This window comes from Anolis sagrei, chromosome 7 (assembly GCF_037176765.1).
Source record: "Anolis sagrei isolate rAnoSag1 chromosome 7, rAnoSag1.mat, whole genome shotgun sequence".
In the NCBI taxonomy this organism is placed as follows: Eukaryota; Metazoa; Chordata; class Lepidosauria; order Squamata; family Dactyloidae; genus Anolis; species Anolis sagrei.
Window position 1 is genome coordinate 25,648,745 of NC_090027.1, and position 20,753 is coordinate 25,669,497.

At 43.5% G+C, this 20,753-nt stretch overlaps 1 protein-coding gene across 5 annotated transcripts in view; it reads left to right on the forward strand.

Moving 5' to 3' along the window:
• Positions 1 to 20,753, forward strand: part of ST3GAL4 (ST3 beta-galactoside alpha-2,3-sialyltransferase 4) — a 176,764-nt gene continuing 156,011 nt past the window's right edge. For 2 of the 5 annotated variants that reach the window (XM_060787110.2, XM_060787117.2), the window contains exon 1: positions 1 to 239. The gene's annotated coding sequence lies outside the window, so the exon portion shown is untranslated. The remainder of the gene's footprint in view (positions 240 to 20,753) is intronic. The other 3 variants (XM_060787114.2, XM_060787116.2, XM_060787113.2) reach the window with 2 other exon arrangements.

A 20,753-nucleotide genomic window follows, 5' to 3' on the forward strand; every position in this document is an offset into this window, starting at 1 on the left:
CCCTCCCTCCCTCCGCTAACTTGAGCCGGGGATTCTCCTTTTGCAGCCTGACCCTCCCTCCTCTCCTCTCCTCTTCCCTTCCCTCCTTATTTGCTTCCTTGGCTGCTGCAGCTGCAAGGCGACCCTTGGCACTCACATCCTCCCCATTCCTCTCTCCCTCTGTCTCTGCAACCAGACCCGAGGTGGATGCGCTTTGGAATCGCAGCTCGTGGCAAGCCCATTGCTCGTCGCAGCGGAGGGTGAGTTGCTCTGCAGCCCGGGTGTGTGGGCTGGGGGGTCTCTTGCCCCTCCTGGAAGGCAGCCTCCTCCTCCTCTTCCTCCTCCTGGGTCTCAACTTGTGGCTCCTTTGTGTGTCTCCTGCTCTCCTCCCTCTCCAGCCCTCCTTGAGCCTTCCCTGTGTCTCCAATTTGGAAATCCAAACCCAGGCTTACAGGCTTGGCGTCAGCTGGCCCTGATTTGGCAGGAGAAGCCCCCCCCCCCCTTCCCAATTCGCCCTCCCACTTTGTCCTTGGCTTTTCAAAACGCTTCCCCTGATTTGCTTCCATTGCTGAGAACTGCATAGGATGTTGGAAGAGACCCTAAAGGGCCATCCATTCCAACCCCATTGCCACCCTGGAACGCACAATCGAAGCACTCCTGACAGATGGCCAGCCGTCTGCCATAAAAAGGAAGGAGACTCCCCTCACACTCCTAGGCAGCATGCTCCACTGTACAACTAGGAAGAGATCCCGACAGATGGCCAGATATCTGGCTTAGAAAGGAAGGAGACTCCCCACACACTTCCAGGCAGCATAGGAAGAGATCCCCCAAGGGCCATTCAGTCCAACCCCATTGCCACCCTGGAACGCACAATCGAAGCACTCCAGACAGATGGCCAGCCGTCTGCCATAAAAAGGAAGGAGACTCCCCTCACACTCCTAGGCAGCATGCTCCACTGTACAACTAGGAAGAGATCCCGACAGATGGCCAGATATCTGGCTTAGAAAGGAAGGAGACTCCCCACACACTTCCAGGCAGCATAGGAAGAGATCCCCCAAGGGCCATTCAGTCCAACCCCATTGCCACCCTGGAACGCACAATCGAAGCACTCCTGACAGATGACCAGCCGTCTGGCTTAAAAAAGGAGACTCCCCTCACACTCCTAGGCAGCATGCTCCACTGTACAACAAGGAAGAGATCCCGACAGATGGCCAGATATCTGGCTTAGAAAGGAAGGAGACTCCCCACACACTTCCAGGCAGCATAGGAAGAGATCCCCCAAGGACCATCCAGTCCAACCCCATTGCCACCCTGGAATGCACAATCGAAGCACTCCCGACAGATGGCCAGTCATCTGGCTTAAAAAGGAAGGAGACTCTCCTCACACTCCCAGGCAGCATAGGAAGAGATCCCCCAAGGGCCATCCTGTCCAACCCCATTGCCACCCTGGAACGCACAATCGAAGCACTCCTGACAGATGGCCAGCTATCTGGCATAAAAAGGAAGGAGACTCCTTTCACACTCCCAGGCAACAACTAGGAAGAAATCCCCCAAGGGCCATCCTGTCCAACCCCATTGCCACCCTGGAACAAAGCACTCCCGACAAATGGCCAGCCATCTGGTTTAAAAAGGAAGGAGACTCCTCTCACACTCCCAGGCAGCAACTAGGAAGAGATCCCCCAAGGGCCGTCCAGTCCAGCCCCATTGCCACCTTGGAATGCACAATCGAAGCACTCCCGACAGATGGCCAGCCATCTGGCTTAAAAAGGAAGGAGACTCCTCTCAGACTCCCATGCAGCAACTAGGAAGAGATCCCCCAAGGGCCATCCAGTCCAACCAATTTGGCACCTTGGAATGCACAATCGAAGCATCCCTGACAGATGACCAGCCGTCTGGCTTAAAAAGGAAGGAGACTCTTCTCACACTCCCAGGCAGCAACTAGGAAGACATCCCCCAAGGGCCATCCAGTCCAACCCCATTGCCACCCTGGAATGCACAATCGAAGCACTCCCGACAGATGGCCAGCCACCTGGCTTAAAAAGGAAGGAGACTCCCCTCACACTCCCAGGCAGCATGTCCCACTGTCCAACATCTCTTCCCTTCTAGGACAGTTTTGAGTAAGGTTGGACCCTCCAGCCGGCAGGTTGTTAGGAATTGTGGGAAAAGGTCCCAGGTTCGATTCCAGACTGAAGAGATCTGGTATAGACCTCTCGTTGATCAGGAAGGTTTTGCCTTGTCCAAAGCTCGTGCCTTCCAGAAGTACAGGCTGTCACCCAGTTACAAACATCTGATTTACTAACTACTCAGAGTTAAGAACACGCTGACCTGGATGGTTTTGGATGATTTCTTCCAAATCTGCGATATTATACCTATATATATGCAGGCCATCACCAAGTTACAAACACCCGACTTACTAACTACTAAGAGTTAAGAACGGGGCTGGACTGTATGGTCTTTGGGGGTCCCTTCCAAATCTATGATATTACTAGCCGTCCCTTGCCAGGCGTTGCTGTGGCCCAGTCTGGTGATCTGGAAAATATAGTGATGAGAAAGTGTTGGTTTCTAATATATGTAATGTCTTTATGCTTGTGGGTAAACAGTATTTCTTGCTGTTTCTTTGTCAGTGTGGAAAGTGTCTGGTTTGCCTACTCTGGAACATACAACATATAATTGTCCTTCTTTAGGGGTCCCTTTCAAATTTGTGATGCTATATCTGTGTATGTGTGAGAATCATATCTATCTATCTATATCTGTGGCTGGATGGCTCTTTGTCAGGAGGGCTCTGATTACGTTTTCTTGCCCTGGTGAAGGGAGTTGGATGGGATGGCCTTAGTATGCCAGCTGAGGAGAACCCCAGTTTAGGCAGGGATGGTGTACTGTATAGTGGTGCTTCTCAGCCTGGGGGAGCCTCAGGATGCTTTACAGTTCCATTCCCAGAAATCTCTGAGCTTTGGCCATGCTTGGCTGTGGCTTCTGGGGTTTGGGGCTGGAAATGTCCGGAGGGCCAGAAGCTGAGACTAACGTTGAGCTCAATGGACCAATTCTCTGGCAGCTTATAAGGCAGCGCCTTCCTCTCTCTCCTCTGCCGCCGGTGTGTCTTGCTATCTGATCCTGTCTGGGATCCACCTCCAGATGAGTCTCCTTCTCTCCCAGACCTGCCTCACTCCTGAACTCTCCAGGTCGGCCTTCCCTTGGCAGGCTTTCAAGGGGTTGGTTTGTGTGTGAGGAAGACAGGCTCTATAGCACTTGCTTCCCATCATGGGAAAAGGTGGATCCTTTGCAAATTGTCAGAAAGTATTCTGCCTCAGTTTTACGGGCAATGGTTTGGCATTGAAAGGAGATTCCGGCTGAACATGAGGAAGAACTTCCTGACTGTGAGAGCCATTCAGCAGTGGAACTCTCTGCCCCGGAGTGTGGTGGAGGCTCCTTCTTTGGAAGCTATTAAACAGAGGCTGGATGGCCATCTTTCGGGGGTGCTTTGAATGCGATGTTCCTGCTTTTTGGCAGGGGGTTTGACTGGGTGACCCATGAGGTCTCTTCTAACTCTATCATTCTATGATTGTTTTTAATTCTGCACCAACCCTGGAAATGTTGTGTGTGTATGTGCATAGGTTTGCATGTGAGCTTTATCCAACATAACACTGTCTGACTATACCTGAGAGACCACCTCAACAAAGACCGGCTTTGCTTCTATAATATTTGTGCAGAATTACAATAATACATCACTATTTTAATTTTCAACTTTCTCGTAGATGGATATTTTTTTTGGAAGTTTGGCCATCTCCAATAGGCATGGGTCTGTGCTTAAGAGATCCCTTTCTTTGTTATTGATGCTGAAAGTCATGCAAAGAGGTCTTTCTGATGGTGCACAAGGCTCCGAAATCCTCAGATAACATTTGGTGTGGTAGCACCACACAGAGTGTAATTTTCTGATATTCGACATGCTTAGACAATTTGTGTGTTTAGGCAAATGTTTTGAAAGGCTTCCTAGTTGATACTATATGTTTTAAGGGAAATGCCATTGCTGGCCTGATTCTTCTTGGTGCTAATACTGAGCTTCTGTATTGGCAGAAAAGCTTTGAGCTGTCCTATTGGCTATTCTTCTTCCTTTAAACCAGTGTTTCCCAACCTTCCTAATGCCACGACCCCTCAATACAGTTCCTCATGTTGTGGTGACCCCCAACCATAACATTATTTTCGTTGCTACTTCATAACTGTAATTTTGCTACTGTTGTGAATTGCAATGTAAATATCTGATATGCAGGATGGATTTTCATTCACTGGACCAAATTTGGCACAAATACCCAATACGCCCACATTTGAATACTGGTAGGGTTGGGAAGAGGATTGATTTTGTCATTTGGGAGTTGTAGTTGCTGGGATTTATAGTTCACCTACAATCAAAGAGCATTCTGACTCCACCAACGATATAATTGAACCAGACGTGGCCCACAGAACTTCCATGACTAACAGAAAATATTGGAAGAGTTTGATGGGCATTGACCACTGGTAGAGTTTGGGGGAATATAGGCCTCGACATATTGGAGTTGTTGTTGCTGGGATTTATAGTTCACCTACAATCAAAGAGCATTCTGACTCCACCAACGATATAATTGAACCAGACGTGGCCCACAGAACTTCCATGACTAACAGAAAATATTGGAAGAGTTTGCTGGGCATTGTCCACTGGTGGAGTTTGGGGGAAAATAGGCCTCGACATTTTGGAGTTGTTGTTGCTGGGATTTATAGTTCACCTACAATCAAAGCGCATTCTGACTCCACCAACGATGGAATTGAACCAGACGTGGCCAACAGAACTCCCATGACCAACTGAAAATATTGGAAGAGTTTGGTGGGCATTGACCACTGGTGGAGTTTGGGGGAAAATAGGCCTCAACATTTTGGAGTTGTTGTTGCTGGGATTTATAGTTCACCTACAATCAAAGAGCATTCTGAACTCCAACAATGATGGAATTGAACCAGACGTGGCCCACAGAACTCCTATAACCAACAGAAAATATTGGAAGAGTTTGGTGGACATTGACCACTGGTGGCGTTTGGGAGAAAGCAGGACTCGACATTTTGGAGTTGTTGCTGCTGGGATTTATAGTTCACCTACAATCAAAGAGCATTCTGAACTTAACTAATGATAGAATTGAGTCAGATTTCCCACACAGAACCCAAATGACCAACAGAAAATACTATGTTTTCTGATGTTTTTTGGCAACCCCTCTGGTTTGTGACCCCCAGGTTGACAAACATTGCTTTAAAACATATATTTGTAGTTTGCTGGGACCACTTGACTAATAATCAGGGAGACATGATTGCCATTGCGTTCATTTTATAGCTGTGTCTTTAACTTGAAGGCCAATGACTTATTTTTAAGAGTTGAGGTTTGGATGGTTTAATTTTATTCTGTTTTAATAGTCTGCTCTTCATTGGAGGGCATGTCCATTGGTTTGCTGAGTTTGAGACCAAATGGGTCACTGATATTATTGATGAAGGAGAGGAAAGAAGCAACGGGAGATGTGTGGTTTCTGTGGGATGCATTGGGGAAATAGCAACTTGGGGGCTTTTGGAGTTTGTGCATTCATTCAAGTGGATAAATGCAAGAGATGGAAAGAATGAAGAGCTGTTCCTTGGAGACTTTTTTAACTGGTGGAGAGGGGAGGATTTATAGTCTGATATTACTTTTTGATGTGGGTAGCTCATTACTTGGAGCCATTAATCTTCTGCCTTCCTCAGTGCTTGCCATCCACAGAAGACAAGTGCCTTTAGTGCGGCTTGGAATTAAGTTTCCAAATTCTCTTTCTGTGTCTCTGAGCCTCAGTTTGACCCAGAACTAGTTGTCATTGTGCTATGGGTCGTTCTTTGTGAAGTATTTGGAAAAATGTGCCTCTTTGTGCATATAAAGTTCAGTTCTTCCAAGGCCAGGAGGTGCAATTGCCAGGCGAGCTGCGTCTGTGGCAACCTTTGAGGTGGAGCAGGATGTGTATCCTCTGCTTTGGATCTGTGCTATACAGTTGGGTCCAAAGACCACCAAAGAGAAAGTAAAAATCTGTGGCTTCCGCTCATCTAAATGTGGATGTCCAGATGTTGACAGAGTATAGTCTCCAGGAGCCCTGGCTTGAATGGATAGCAGTCCATTTCCAACCACGATTCAAAGCATTCTCAACCTTCCTGATGCCACGACCACTTAATACAGTTCCTCAGGTTGTGGTGACCCCCAACCATAAAATTATTTTTGTTGCTACTTCATAACTGTAATTGTGCTACTGTTAAACATCTGATAATGCAGGATGAATTTTTATTCACCATACCAATGGCACAAATATCCAATATGCCCAAATTTGAATACTGGTGGGGTTGGGAGGAGATTGATTTTGTCATTTGGGAGTTGTAGTTGCTGGGATTTATAGTTCACCCACAATCAAAGAGAATTCTGAACTCCACCAATGATGGAATTGAACCACACTTGGCACGCAGAACACCCATGACCAACAGAAAATACTGGAAGGGTTTGGTGAACATTGACCTTGAGTATACGAGTTGTAGTTCACCTACATCCAGAGAGCACTGTGGACTGAAACAATGATGGATCCGGACCAAACTTGGCACAAATACTTAATAGGCCAAAGTGTGAACACTGGTGGAGTTTGAGGAAACTGGGAATTGTAGTTGCTGGGATTTCTAGTTCACAACGACCATTCTGAGCCCCACCAATGATAGAATTGGGCCAGACTTCCCACACATAATCCCCACGACCAACAGAAAGTACTGTGTTTTCTGATGGCCTTTGGTGACCCCTCTGATGCTCTCTCGTGACCCCCTTAGGGGTCCCGACCTCCAGGTTGAGAAACGCTGCTTTATGGCCTTTAAAAGTATACGGCTTGGGACAGATTCTGACCAACTATATCTGCTTCTGATCAACTTTTCAAATGTTTTGGGGAATAAAGCCTTGCCTTCATCCCACCACCATCAAAGATGTGTTTGGGTGGGTTTTTTTTCCATATCAGGGGAAACTGCAAGTCGCTTCTGGTATGAGAGAATTGACTGTCTGCAAGGATGTTACCCAGGGGATTGCCAGATGCTTTTTGATGTTTTACCATCCTGTGGGATGTTTTATACTGTTTAATGTTTTTAATCTATATTATGTTTTATGTATACTGATTTGTTGGAAACCGCCTTGAGTTGCCGATAAACAAATACAGTAAATAAATAAATAAAAAATAATTAAAAAATAATAATTGGGACTTTATCTTATATTGAAGTAGAGAAGCAAACTCTGAGAAGGTGTTCCTTTAAAAATAAAGATCTGATACTTAGAGAATTTTAGAATTGGCTTCTATTGAATGTGATGACATATAATATTTGTTCCAATTTTGAGTCAGCTCCTCAATCCTTGCTTCTGAATTCTGTGGTATCTGTGCCGCATGACAGAGAAGGAGAAATAATCCATTTCCCCCTTGCTGATCTATTCTTCGTTTGCTTTTGTTGGATCGCACTGTCTTAATGGCCTAAATACCCTAAAGGCATCCGAATCTGTCAGGTCTTGGAAGCTAAATATACTAAAGGCACCCGGTTCTGTCTGGTTTTGGAAGCTATTTATTTATTTAGAATATTTATATCCTGATGTTTGACCACAAAAGCTTCCAGAGAAGCTTACAAATGGTTAATTTGACAGTTCCCTGCTCTCAGGCTTATAATTTAAATAAAGAGTCTTGCAGAGAGGCAGGAAATGAAGTCTAGGAGATATTGCCTCTGCTTCTCTTCCACCATGGCCAGGGATGGAATGGAAGGAGGACCTTTCATCTGCTTCTGGATCTACACATGTTGGAGCTGTGTCTGCCTCTTCTTGCCTCACTCTAGTCAGGGAAGTGGCAGTTGGGATAGGTGGAGGACCTTTCATATGCTTCTGAACCCAGGAGCTATGTCTGCCTTTTCTCTCCTTCTGTGGTCAGGGCAGTGGCAATTGGGCTGGAAGGAAGATCTTTCATCTGGTCCTGGATTTGGTCATGTTGGAGCTGTGCCTGCCTCTTCTCTCCCCCTATAGTCAGGGCAGTGGCAGTTGGTATAAATAGAAAACCTTCCAACTACTTATAAGTTCAGGCATGAGAGGGCTATGTCTGCCTCTTCTCTCCCCCTATAGTCAGGGCAGTGGCAGTTGGGCTGGAAGGAAAACTTTCACCTGCTCCTGGATTTAGTCATGTTGGAGCTGTGCCTGCCTCTTCTCTCCCCCTATAGTCAGGGCAGTGGCAGTTGGGCTGGAAGGAAAGCATTTCATCTGCTCCTGGATTTAGTCATGTTGGAGCTGTGCCTGCCTCTGCTCTCCCCCTATAGTCAGGGCAGTGGCAGTTGGTATAAACAGAGAGCCTTCCAACTGCTTCTGAGTTCAGGCATGAGAGAGCTATGTCTGCCCCATCTCTCCTTCTGTGGTCAGGGCAGTGACAGTTGGGCTGGAAGGAAGGCCTTTCTGGATTTAGGCATGAGAGAGCTATGTCTGCCTTTTCTCTCTTTCTGTGGTCAGGGCAGTGGCAGTTGGGCTGGAGAAAAGATATTTTCTCTGTCTCTGGATCTACGCATGTTAGCTGTGCCTGCTGCTTCTTCTCTGATTCTAGTCAGGGCAGTGGCAGTTGAGCTAAAGAGAAGATCTTTAATCTACTTCTGGATTTAGGCATGAGAGAGCTATTTCTGCTTTTTATCTCTTTCTATGGTCAGGGCAGTAGCAGTTAGGCTGGAGAAAAGATATTTCCTCTGCCTCTGGATCTACACATGTTGGCTGTGACTGCTGCTTCTTCTCTGCCTCTAGCCAGGGCAGTGGCAGTTGAGCTAAAGAGGAGACCTTTAATCTACTTCTGGATTTAGGCATGAGAGAGCTATTTCTGCCTCTTCTTTCTTTTTTGTGGTCAAGGCAGTGGCAGTTGGATTGGAGAGAAGATATTTCATCTGCAACTGGATCTACGCATGTTGGCTGTGCCTGCCTCTTCTTCTCTTCCTCTAGTCAGGGCAGTGACAGTTGAGAGAAGACCTTTAATCTCCTTCTGGGTTTAGACATGAGAAAGTTATTTCTGCCTCTTCTCTCCTTCTTTGGTCAGGGCAGTGGCAGTTGGGCCAGAGATAAGATATTTAATCTACTTCTGGATCTACACATGTCGGCTGTGCCTGCCTCTTCTTCTCTGCCTCTAGTCAGGGCAGTGGCAGTTGAGTTAGAGAGGAGACCTTTAATTTACTTCTGGATTTAGGCATGTTGGAGCTGTGCCTGCCTCTTCTCTCTTTTTTGTGGTCAAGGCAGTGGCAGTTGGATTGGAGAGAAGATATCTCTTTTTTGTGGTCAAGGCAGTGGCAGTTGGATTGGAGTGAAGATATTTCATCTGCATTTGGATCTACGCATGTTGCTGTGCCTGCCTCTTCTTCTCTCCCTCTGAAGCCTGGGCAGTGGCAGTTTGTGGTTTCACCATAAATCAACAAGTGATTTAAAGGCACACGCGCAGACACAAACAGTCTCAGTGTGAAATTACTCTGGAGCTAGAGTATTTGTTTGTTTGTGACACCTGTTCATACAGGTTGTTTTCTTTTCTGCTTTTCCTTGTCTCAGAAGCCAGGAGCAACAATGGCACTGTTACTAGCTGCGCCGATCTTTCCTGGTTTCACATATTCAGCGATACATTAGCGTTGTTCATCATGGGCCACTGATCTTTATGCATTAGGCAATTATCTGGTAATGGGAACCACGCCAAGAGGCGATAAACTTATCACAAGCTTATCATAAGCAAGCAATAGAAACACTTAGGTTTGTTTCCTTATTTAAGCTGTTTATGTTACAATATGGAGAAGAGGTTATTCTGTCTTTTGTACTTAAAGCGAAAGTTTTGTCAAAAATTTTACTCAGTTTTTTAAGATATGGGTTTTGTTAGATGAAGGTAAATAATATGTCATATTAATTAGTTACTTTTTATTTGCATTCTGTACTTAATTACTTAGGTGATCCTCGATGGGGGTCCTCCAAGTGTAGTTTCTTGACAGTGGGTACATAGGTGTCTGTGAAGCCTTATTCTTGATCCACATGTTCTCCCACGGTGAGGACATCGGTTTCCAGGTGGAAGGCAGTCCTGGTCAGGGTTGGTTTGACGTGCCTTCCTCTTGTTACATTTCTCCCTTTCACCCTCCATTCGTGCCTTTTCGAATTCTGCAGCACTGCTGGTCACAGTTGACCTCCAGTTTTCTGTATGTTGTGTTTCTTTATTTTTTTTTTGGACATCGCAACATTGGATTCTTCCGGCTTGGCTTTGACGTATTGGCACATTTATTTATTTATTTATTTATCATTCAAACTTATATGCCGCCACTCCCCTGGGGCTCGGAGCGGCTTACAAGAACAGGCTAAAATCTAACACAATTTAAAACAATTTAAAAACAACAATATCAGAGATCAAAGGCCTGTCGAAACAGATATGTCTTACATGCCCTGTGGAAAGCTGATAAGTCCCGCAAGGCACAGACTTCAGGTGGCAGAGTATTCCAGAGTGATGGTGCCACTGCTGTAAAGGCTCTGCATCTGGTTGCTGTTAGACGCAAGGTCTTGACACTGGGAATTTCCAATAGATTTTGGTCCTCAGAATGGAGGGATCTCTGGGATTGGTAGGGGGTGAGGCGGTCCCTCAGGTACATCAGCCCCAGGCCATGCAAGGCCTTAAAAGTAAATTTATTTAAAGGTAAATGAATTTATTGTTGAATTTGTATAATGTTTTAAAAGGATTTTATTGTTTTAATTGTGATTTTATTGCTATATATGTGAACAGCATAATTGGATGCTTATGTAAGGCTGCCCTGAGTCCCCTTGTGGGGAGAAGGGCGGGATAGAAATGTAATAAATAAATAAATAAATAATGTTCTACACTGTGAGGACCTATATGTCGCAACTCAGGATAGATTCACCTTGCTCAGAACACCACCACACACCAAGGCTGTAGGTTTTGTAGTTTATTGAAGAAAAAGCAAAATCATAAACATAGAAATAAGGTTGCAAAAGTTCAATAGCCAAAACAGAGTCTTAAATGCAAAGGCAGAGTTTCCAAGGTCCAAAGGCAAATAACATGAAGTATAATCCACAAGCGTTGGTCGAACAAGAATCCATGGCAGCATGACAGAGTCCCCAGAAACCAAGATCAAAACCCAAGTCCCAAAGAGCCAAAAGCTCTCTCCAAAAGCCGAGGCAATTCCAGAGAAGTTAACAGGGTGTAAGCAAAGTTGCACTGACAGAGGGTTGACTTCAGTCAGATCGTTGAATATGCTTTCCTAGCATGAAAGCATTACGTTGACCTCGAACCTCCCATTTGTTAGCAAGCCGAGCACTTCATCGTACTCTTAATTGCAAACGGCCCTCCTTAACTAAATCTCCCTCACCTTCAAGGCCGAATAACTCATTATCCTGGGACTGGCCAGCCTGGGAATCGACAGGCATTGAGGTCACAGATGGAGCAGTCGACTCCTCCACTGGCAGCTGTGAAGTATCATTCAAATCATTCAAATCATGACCATCTTCTAAAACAACATTCCTTTCCCTGGGAAACTGAAACGCCGCCTCGTCTTCAGTATCAACACTGTCTGCCTCAACAACAGGGACATATTTAGAAATCTGTAACCCATCATCCTCGTCGTCCTGAGGAAACTCAGGCTCAGAAAGCTCAGGCTCAGATTGAGCCACAACACTATAGCTATAAACAATAGTTACATACTATTGTGAACAAAATCTGGCTAACAGTATTTAAAAAACTCTAAAATTAGAACAGCACAACAACAGAGAGGAAACAAACAAGGACATCTAATCACCTCTCAACAAAAGATTGCTCCAGGCACTGCCAGGCAATCAAGTGCTAATCAAGGTGATCAGTTGAAACATGCACACCTAGCTCCAACAGACAAGAGTCCTTTGTCTCACCCTGGTCATTCCACAGATATATAAACCCATTTTCCTAGTTCCAACAGACCTCAGTATCTCTGAGGATGCTTGCCATAGATGCAGGCGAAACGTCAGGAGAAAATGCCTTTAGAACATGGCCACATAGCCCGAAAAAACCTACAACAACCCAGTGATTCTGGCCATGAAAGCCTTCGACAATACAATATAGATATAATTATTTCCTTCTGGAGCAGACTGTGAGGAATTGTGGGCATTGGAGTCCAAAACACTTGGAGGGCTGAACTTTGCCCATGCCTGTTCTGGAGTCTACATAACTATTCCTATCTGAATTGTTAATCTTGTCATAAATTGGCAATCGCAGACTAGCTTGGGCCCTTCTATTAGGCAATAGGCGAATATCTCTTTGCATTAGTGCTTATCAAAATATCTAAACCAAATGGAGGAAAATGAATATAATTGCATTTCCATTTGTCGGTGGTTGAACGTCACCCAAAAGCCAAAAGGACATAGCTGGAATATTCAAGCTATATGCGGTGCATATAATCTACAATCCAGGAAATGCTCCTTTCCCATTCAGCTCTCATGCCTGCTTGCCCTATTTATAGCCTGCCTTCCTGCACAGGAAACCCAGAGTGACTAGAAAGATTAAAACACATCTTTTCTGGAACAGTAAAATGCTTTCAAACTTACATTCCTTTTTTTTTAAGTGCCGCACATGATTTCATCTTAGTCTCAACAATTTAAAATATTCATTGTTTCTGCTCAAGGCTGTGACGCTTCTTTCTATATAGATCATGTTTTTCTGAAACATGGATATGCCGCTTTGGAGAGCCATGTTGCATATCCCAGACCCCATTGGGAGGCCATTCTCCACCCATGCGATTGGATTTATTGTGCTGCCGATGGCAAAATAGCTGCTTTTAAAATAGCAAATATTGTTTCTCCTTTTTTGAAAGGCAAAGCAGGTTTCTAAAGCATTCTGAATGAGTGCCATACTGTAATGCCAATGTTTTGGCATTGGATGCGTGACCACATTTCTGTATACGAACCCACACGATCTCTTCATTCATCTGGAGAGGCCCTGCTCACGATCCCACCTGCTTTGCAGGCGCGATTTGCGGGAACGAAGGACAGGGCCTTCTCGGTGGTGTCCCTACGACTCTGGAACTCCCTCCCCAAGGACATCAGGCAGGCCCCAACATTGGCAGTCTTTACAAGGAGCTTGAAAACGTGGATGTTCCAGTGTGCCTTCCCAGAATAAGGAATCCTAAGCAATATGTCCTTAATGCACTTTGTGAGAGACTTAGAACTGTCTGCATGTCCACCAATCCCAAAACATTCCTCCTATTTCCCTTGGACTTGCTCAGGATTTTAAATTTTTAAATTCTTTACATTTGGCCCTGTCACATGTTTTTAAAATGTGTCGTGTTATTATTGTATTGTTTTGCTTTTTATGAGTTAATTATTGTTGTTTTGTTATTGTTTGTTTTATGATGTATTTGGGCCTTTTGTAAGCCGCACCAAGTTCTGCGGGAGATGGTAGCGGGGTATAAATAAAGGATTATTATTATTATTATTATTATTTTGATCCTCCTGCCACAAAACAGAATTGGACACATTATTCCAGGTGTGGTCTAACCAAGGCAGAATAGAGGGGATGGCAAACTTTCGCTGAACAAATCTTGGCAGGAAATCCCTATAACAGGTTTGCATTGGGGTCAACGCCAGACTGAAATGACTTGAAGTTACAGAACAGTCCTAACCAGTATGATGGTGGGAAGCCTGATCTGGCCACAGTGGTCCACGCTCTTGTTACATCCCGAATAGATTACTGCAACGCACTCTATGTGGGGTTGCCCTTGAAGACTGTTCAGAAACTTCAACTGGTTCAGCGAGCGGCACCCAGATTGCTCACCGGAGCGCCATACAGGGAGCACACCACCCCCCTGTTGTGTTAGCTCCACCGGCTGCCGGTTCAGTTCCGAGCACAATTCAAGGTGCTGGTTTTGACCTACAAAACCCTACACGGTTCCGGTCCAGCGTATCTGTCCGAACGCATCTCCCTCTACGTCCCACCTCGGAGTTTGAGATCATCTGGGGAGGCCCTGCTCTCGACCCCACCGCTATCACAAGTGAGGTTGGTGGGGACGAGGAGCAGGGCCTTCTCAGTGGTGGCCCCTCACCTATGGAACTCACTCCCGGAGGAAATTAGGTCATCACCATCCCTCCTCTCCTTCAGGAGGAAATTAAAAATGTGGTTGTGGGACCAGGTCTTTGGGCAATCTGAGAACTAGATAAAGACAATTAGACGACTAGGACTGACAGGACTGACAAAGTGGAATTGGAATTTGGACTATGAGATGGCGAACGCTGAGTGTTAATTTGGTGAAATCGGTTTTATTGGTTTTATTGCTGCAGTGCAGAAACTGATTGTTAATTGTTTAATTGCTGCTATATTGTTTTTATTCTACTGTTATGTTGATGCCGGCATCGGATTGTGCCTTTGTAAGCCTCCCTGAGTCCCCCTCTGGGGTGAGAAGGGCAGGGTAGAAGTAACCGAAATAAATAAATAAATAAAAATGGTGGCAGGGCCCCACGACAGCATTGGAAAGAACAGAGAAGGAATTCTAACACTGAATAATCAGATGCGGTCAAGTTCTTCCTTTTCGTATCATAGAACCCATTTCTGTCTTCCTGCCCGTGCCCCTTGTGCTTCCGCTTCGGAAGTGATGACTCATTTTGCAGTTAAGCAACCAACGCGATAAAGAAGTACCCCTTGTTTTCAAAGAAAACAGACTGAGAAAAACCAACTGTTGAGGTCGAGAAGTAAAGGTTGCCACCCAGAGTGTTCCTCCTCTGTATTTCACCCTACATGAAAAACCCTCACTTCACAATTTACCATAAAACATATCCAATACTTGGAAGGACTCATGTTTAGTCAAAGTTGCACATATTTGTGAAATGAAACAATTACGTCAGGTAAGTCTTGAGTAAGTGGCCTCATATAACTCCAGCATAAAAAAGAAGGAAGGAAATATGTGACAAGTTGGCCTTTATTTTCACTTGGAATTTAGTGGATATAAACCCACTTTTTTGGATGCAATACAAAGTGATATTAAGATCCTCAGGCATAGTAAAGGTAAATACTTTTTCTTGACATTAAGTCTTGTCGTGTCCAACTCTGGGGGTGATGCTCACCTCCATTTCTAAGCCAAAATGCTAGACGAGTCCACAGCAGACACTCTGCTGGCTGTTGTATTGGATCACACTTCGGACACTTCCCAAGTGTCTAGGACTGTGTGCTGTATCGGCGAATAATGCGTCCAGATCCCAGTAAGATGGCCTTTGCAGCTGGCAGATGGTAATTTTGTCAGTGCTGATGGTGTTGATAAGTGCAGGCCAAGGTCTTTAGGCACTGCCCCCAGTGTGCCGATCACCACTGGGACCACCTTGACTGGCTTGTGCCAGAGTCTTTGCAGTTTGATCTTTAAATCCTCATATAGTGTCAGCTTTTCCAGTTGTTTATCTTCAATCCTGCTGTCACCTGGGATTGCGACATCGATGATCCATACTTTTTACACGATTGTGAGGTCAGGAGTATTGTGCTCCAAAACTCTGTCTGTCTGAATTCAGAAGTCCCAGAGTAGCTTGACATGTTCATTCTCTGTAACTTTTTCTGGCTTCTGATTCCACCAGTTTTTTGTCGCAGGCAGATGGTGTTTGTGGCACACGTTCCAATGGATCATCTGAGCAAGGGTGTTATGCCTCTGCTTGTAGTCTGTCTCTGCGATCTTCTTGCAGCAGCTGAGGATGTGATCTATTGTTTCATCTGCTTCCTTGCAGAATCTACACTTGGGATCTGTCGTCGACTTCTCAATTCTGGCTTTGATGGCATTGGTTCTAATGGCTTGTTCTTGGACTGCCAGAATCAGGCCCTCCGTCTCCTTTTTCAAAGTTGTGAGCCACATCCATGTTTTTTTCTTTGTCAATTTGGCTCAATTTTTCCCAGGAGCTGTCCATGGAGGGCCTTCTTTCGCCAGTTTTCTCTTCTGCTCTGGATTGTGTTTTTACAGTATTCACTCTTTGTCTTTTGAACTTTAAGCAGTTTACTACTATTGACTTACCTCAATGTTTTTTTTATTATTATTATTATTATTATTATTATTATTATTATTATTATCAGATCAGGAAGATACATATTAGGATCCTTTCTCTCCCTTTGAAGTATGCAGATAGTAAAGGTAAAGGTTTTTCCCCACATTAAGTCTAGTCGTGTCCAACTCTGGGGTTGGTGCTCATCTCCATTTCTAGGCCAAAGAGCTGGTGTTGTCTTAGACATCTCCAAGGTCATGTGTCCAGCATGACTGCATGGAGCACCGTTACCTTCCCGCTGGAGCGGTACATATTGATCTACTCACATTTCCATGTTTTTGAACTGCCAGGGTGCCAAAAGCTAGGGAGCTCACACCATTCCCTGGATTTGAACTTGCTACCTTTCTATCGGCAAGTTCAGCAACTCAGCAGTTTAACTCACTTCGCCACCTGGGGCTCCAGTATGCAGATAGGGACATGGATTTCCATCTCAGTTCCATGTGTCCTGGCAATCTTAAATATATCATTTCTGTAACAGGAAACATGTTTAATCTTGTTCTTCATATAGTCTTCTGGTTTTCCTCCTCCGTGTTGGCCTTGGGTTGCCTTTACAAACTATCTGACTTGACTCATGAATCCAACTCCTCTGTCAAAAAATAAAATTAATTGTCCACGGGTGTGTTATTTTGGCTGTTTAATCTGAGGCTTTTCTTTGTAAGGATGTTTTAGAAAGTTCAGTGACTTGTGGCACTTCCAGGAATTGATGGGCGCCTATCTTGCACCCCCCCCCCCCCACCCTTTCTGGTCAGCTCATTAATCCTCAGGACTTCTACACATTCCAGAAAAATTCCCCTCCTCTGATAGGATAAGGAGAAAGTATTACGGAGGGTCATGTTTATATATCAAAAGAACTTCCTCGGCAAATTTCATTGTGTTCTGATAGGGAACAACACTGAATATCCTCCTTCTGGTTCCTTTTCTCCGCCCTTCCTCTTGGCAGATTCAATTTCCCAGAGAAAGTTTTCACGCAACACTTGGGTTCAAAGGAAAGTTCGTTGACCTGCAGTGTTCCTTGAGGTTCAGACAGTAAAGAGTGAATATTGCACTGATGGTGTAACTCATCAATAATAATAATAATAATAATAATAAGATATTATTATTATATATTTATACTACATGTAATATTTAGCCTATAAAGCCTTAAACGGTTCTGATCCAACTTACCTGTCCAAACGAATCTCCCCTTATGAACCTGCAAGGACTTTAAGATCATCTGGAGAGGCTCTGCTCTCGGTCCCACCATCATCACAAGTACGGTTGATTGGAACGAGAGACAGGGCCTTCTCAGTCGTGGCCCCTCGGCTATGGAACCCACTTCCTAGGGAGATTAGATCGGCTTCCTCACTCCTATCATTCCGGAAGAATCTTAAAACAGGGCTATTTGAGTGGGCATTTGAAAATACGGAGTAACTGATATAATAATGGAATAACTAATATGGCGGAACTGGACATTGTTTTAATGATTATCGATTGAAGTATGTTTCATTATAATGTTTGATTTTATTGTTGCTGATGTTTTTTATATTGTATATTGTAATTGTGTCCTTGGCGGCATTGAATTCTTGCCTTGTAAACCGCCTCGAGTCGCCGGAAGGCTGAGAGGGGCGGTATAGAAATGTACTAAATAAATAAATAATAAATATTACTAATAATATTACAGTATAATTGATGTACAATATAGCAATATTTTACTATATTGCATTACATTATAATATTATATTGCAATGCAATATAATACTACTACTACTACTACTAATACTATATTATAATTATATATTTATATTACATGTAATATTACTAATAATATTACAGTATAATTGATATAGTTCAATATAGCAATATTGTACTATATTGCATTACATTATAATATTATAATGTAATGCAATATACTAATAATAATAATATATTATTATTATATATTTATATTACATGTAGTATTACTAATAATATTACAGTATAATTGATATAGTACAATATAGCAATATAGCACTATATTGCATTACATTATAATATTATAATGTAATGCAATATAACTACAATGCAATATAACAACTACTAATTATTATATTATAAGTATATATTTATATTACATGTAATATTACTAATAATATTTCAGTATAATTGATATAGTACAATATAGCAATATTGTACCATATTGCATTACATTATAATATAATGTAATGCAATATAATACTACTATTACTACTAATAATATGATATTATAATTATATATTTATATTACATGTCATATTACTAATATTACAGTATAATTGATATAGTACAATATTGCAGTATTTAAAACTGATATTGTACTATGCTAATAATATATTGTATGTATATATACCTTGTAAGCCGCTATGAGTCCCCTTCGGGGTGAGAAGGGCGGCATATAAATGTCGTAAATAAATAATAATAAATAAACTCGTAGCCAAGGGATGGATAAACTTGGGCGCTCCGTATTTTGGATTACAACTCCCACCAGTCACTTAGACAGCATCTACACTGTTGTATGTATACTACATACAATGACGTTGCCACCCCCAGCTCCTTCAAGGTCAAGCCAGTCACTTAAGATAACACCCATCCCAAAATCGTATTGATCATATTGGCTTCTCTTTCTGGGAGTCCAAACAATCAGGAAGATCTGAATTAACAGAATAATTCATTGTCCCCTCTGTTTCCATTATAATAAATTTTGTCAAAGTCTGTTCAATAGCAAGTCTCTGGTTCAGATATAATTTTGCCATGAACTTGTTGTGATAGTCTTTGGCATGCCCCTACACCATCTGCAAAATGAGGATATCAATAATGGAAGAGAAGAACAGCAGGTGGAGAAACAAAACACAAATAACCCAAAAGAGAGAAGTGGGGTCCAGCTGGAGGTTGACAGAAGTGATTTATTACAATGCCGGCATCTTCTTTTACAGGAAAATTGCCCAACATGTTTGGTTTGAAGTTCCTCCTCAGGTACAAACAGCTTTGGATGTCTTTTCCTGCTGCATCATTTGGAAGAACTGATTATAGAAACATGCATGGTGTGCTTCTATAATTTTAGCCTGAACCTTATCTATCTAGCAATAATTGCCTAAGAACAAATATACGTGCCTTGTATTATGAATGGAAAATATCTACAGGCATGTTGTTTTGGACCTGAGACTTCTCAGCCATGGTGGTCCATGCCTTAGTCACCTCTAGGTTGGATTACTGTAATGCACTCTACATGGGGCTTCCCTTGATGGCTCGGAAACTGCAGTTAGTGCAAAGATTATTAACAGGGGAAATTACAGGGAGCGCTTAACCCCCCCCAGTTCAAACAGCTCCCCCGGCTATCGATAAGTTTCTGGTCCCAATTCAAGGTGCAAGTCATTACCTATAAAGCCCTAAATCAGTGTTTCTCAGCCTTGGGGTCACAACCCCGGGGGGTCACGAGAAGGTGTCAGAGGGGTCGTCAAAGACCATCAGAAATCACAGTATTTTCTGTTGGTCATCTGGGTTCTGTGTGAAAAGTTAGGTACAATTCTATTGTTGGTAGGGTTCAGAATGCTCTTTGATTGTAGGTGAACTATAAATCCCAGAAACTACAACTCCCAAATGTCAAGGTCTATTTTCCCCAAACTCCGCCAGTGTTCACATTTGGGCATATTGAGTATTTGTTCCCAGTTTGGTCCAGATCCATAATTGTTTGAGTCCACAGTGCTCTCTGGATGTAGGTGAACTACAACTCCAAAACTCAAGGTCAATGCTCACCAAACCCTTCCAGTATTTTCTGTTGGTCATGGGAGTTCTGTGTGCCAAGATTGGTTCAGTTCTATCATTGGTGGAATTCATAATGCTCTTTGATTGTAGATGAACTATAAATCCCAGCAACTACAACTCTCAAATGACAAAACCAAATCCCTCCCCCCAACCCCACCAGTATTCAAATTTGGGTGTATTGGGTGTTTGTGCCGAATTTGGTCCAGTGAATGAAAATACATCCTGCATATCAGATAGTTACATTACGAATCATAACAGTAGCAAAATTACAATTATGAAGTACCATTGAAAATAATTTTATGTCTGGGAGTCACCACAAAATGAAGGAACTGTATTAAGGGGTCACAGCATTAGGAATGCTAAGAACCACTGCCCTAAATGGTTCGGGACCTACCCATCTTCGTGACCGAATCTTCCCCTATGAACCAACATGATGTCTAAGATTGCCTGGGGAGGCTCTTCTCTCGCTCCCACCCCCGTCTCAGGGACAGTTGGTACGGACGAGAGGGCCTTCTCGGTGGTGGCCTCCCCAGCTCTGAAACTCCCTCCTCAGAAAGATTAGGCTAGCACCCACCTTGCCCATCTTCCACAAATATGTAAAGACATGGTTGTTCAAATGTGCTTTTGACTAGACAGTCCCCTAGGTAGCTTGGCCCCAACTAGGACCCAAAATCTTGTCTGCACACTTTACTATTGCTCTGTACCTAAAGTCTCTCCTGCCATATGACCTATGCACTGTATCCAACAGTCCTATCCTCATAATTGTTTTTGCACCAGTCCATCCAACAATGCACAACTAAAACTTGATCATTATCGCAGAGCTCATTGGTTATTGGTTTGATGTTTACTTTTATATTTTGTCATAATGTTGTTTTATTCAGTTTTATGTTGCTGTTTATATATTTTAATATGCTATATTTTAACCATGTTATTCAAGCTCGTCCCT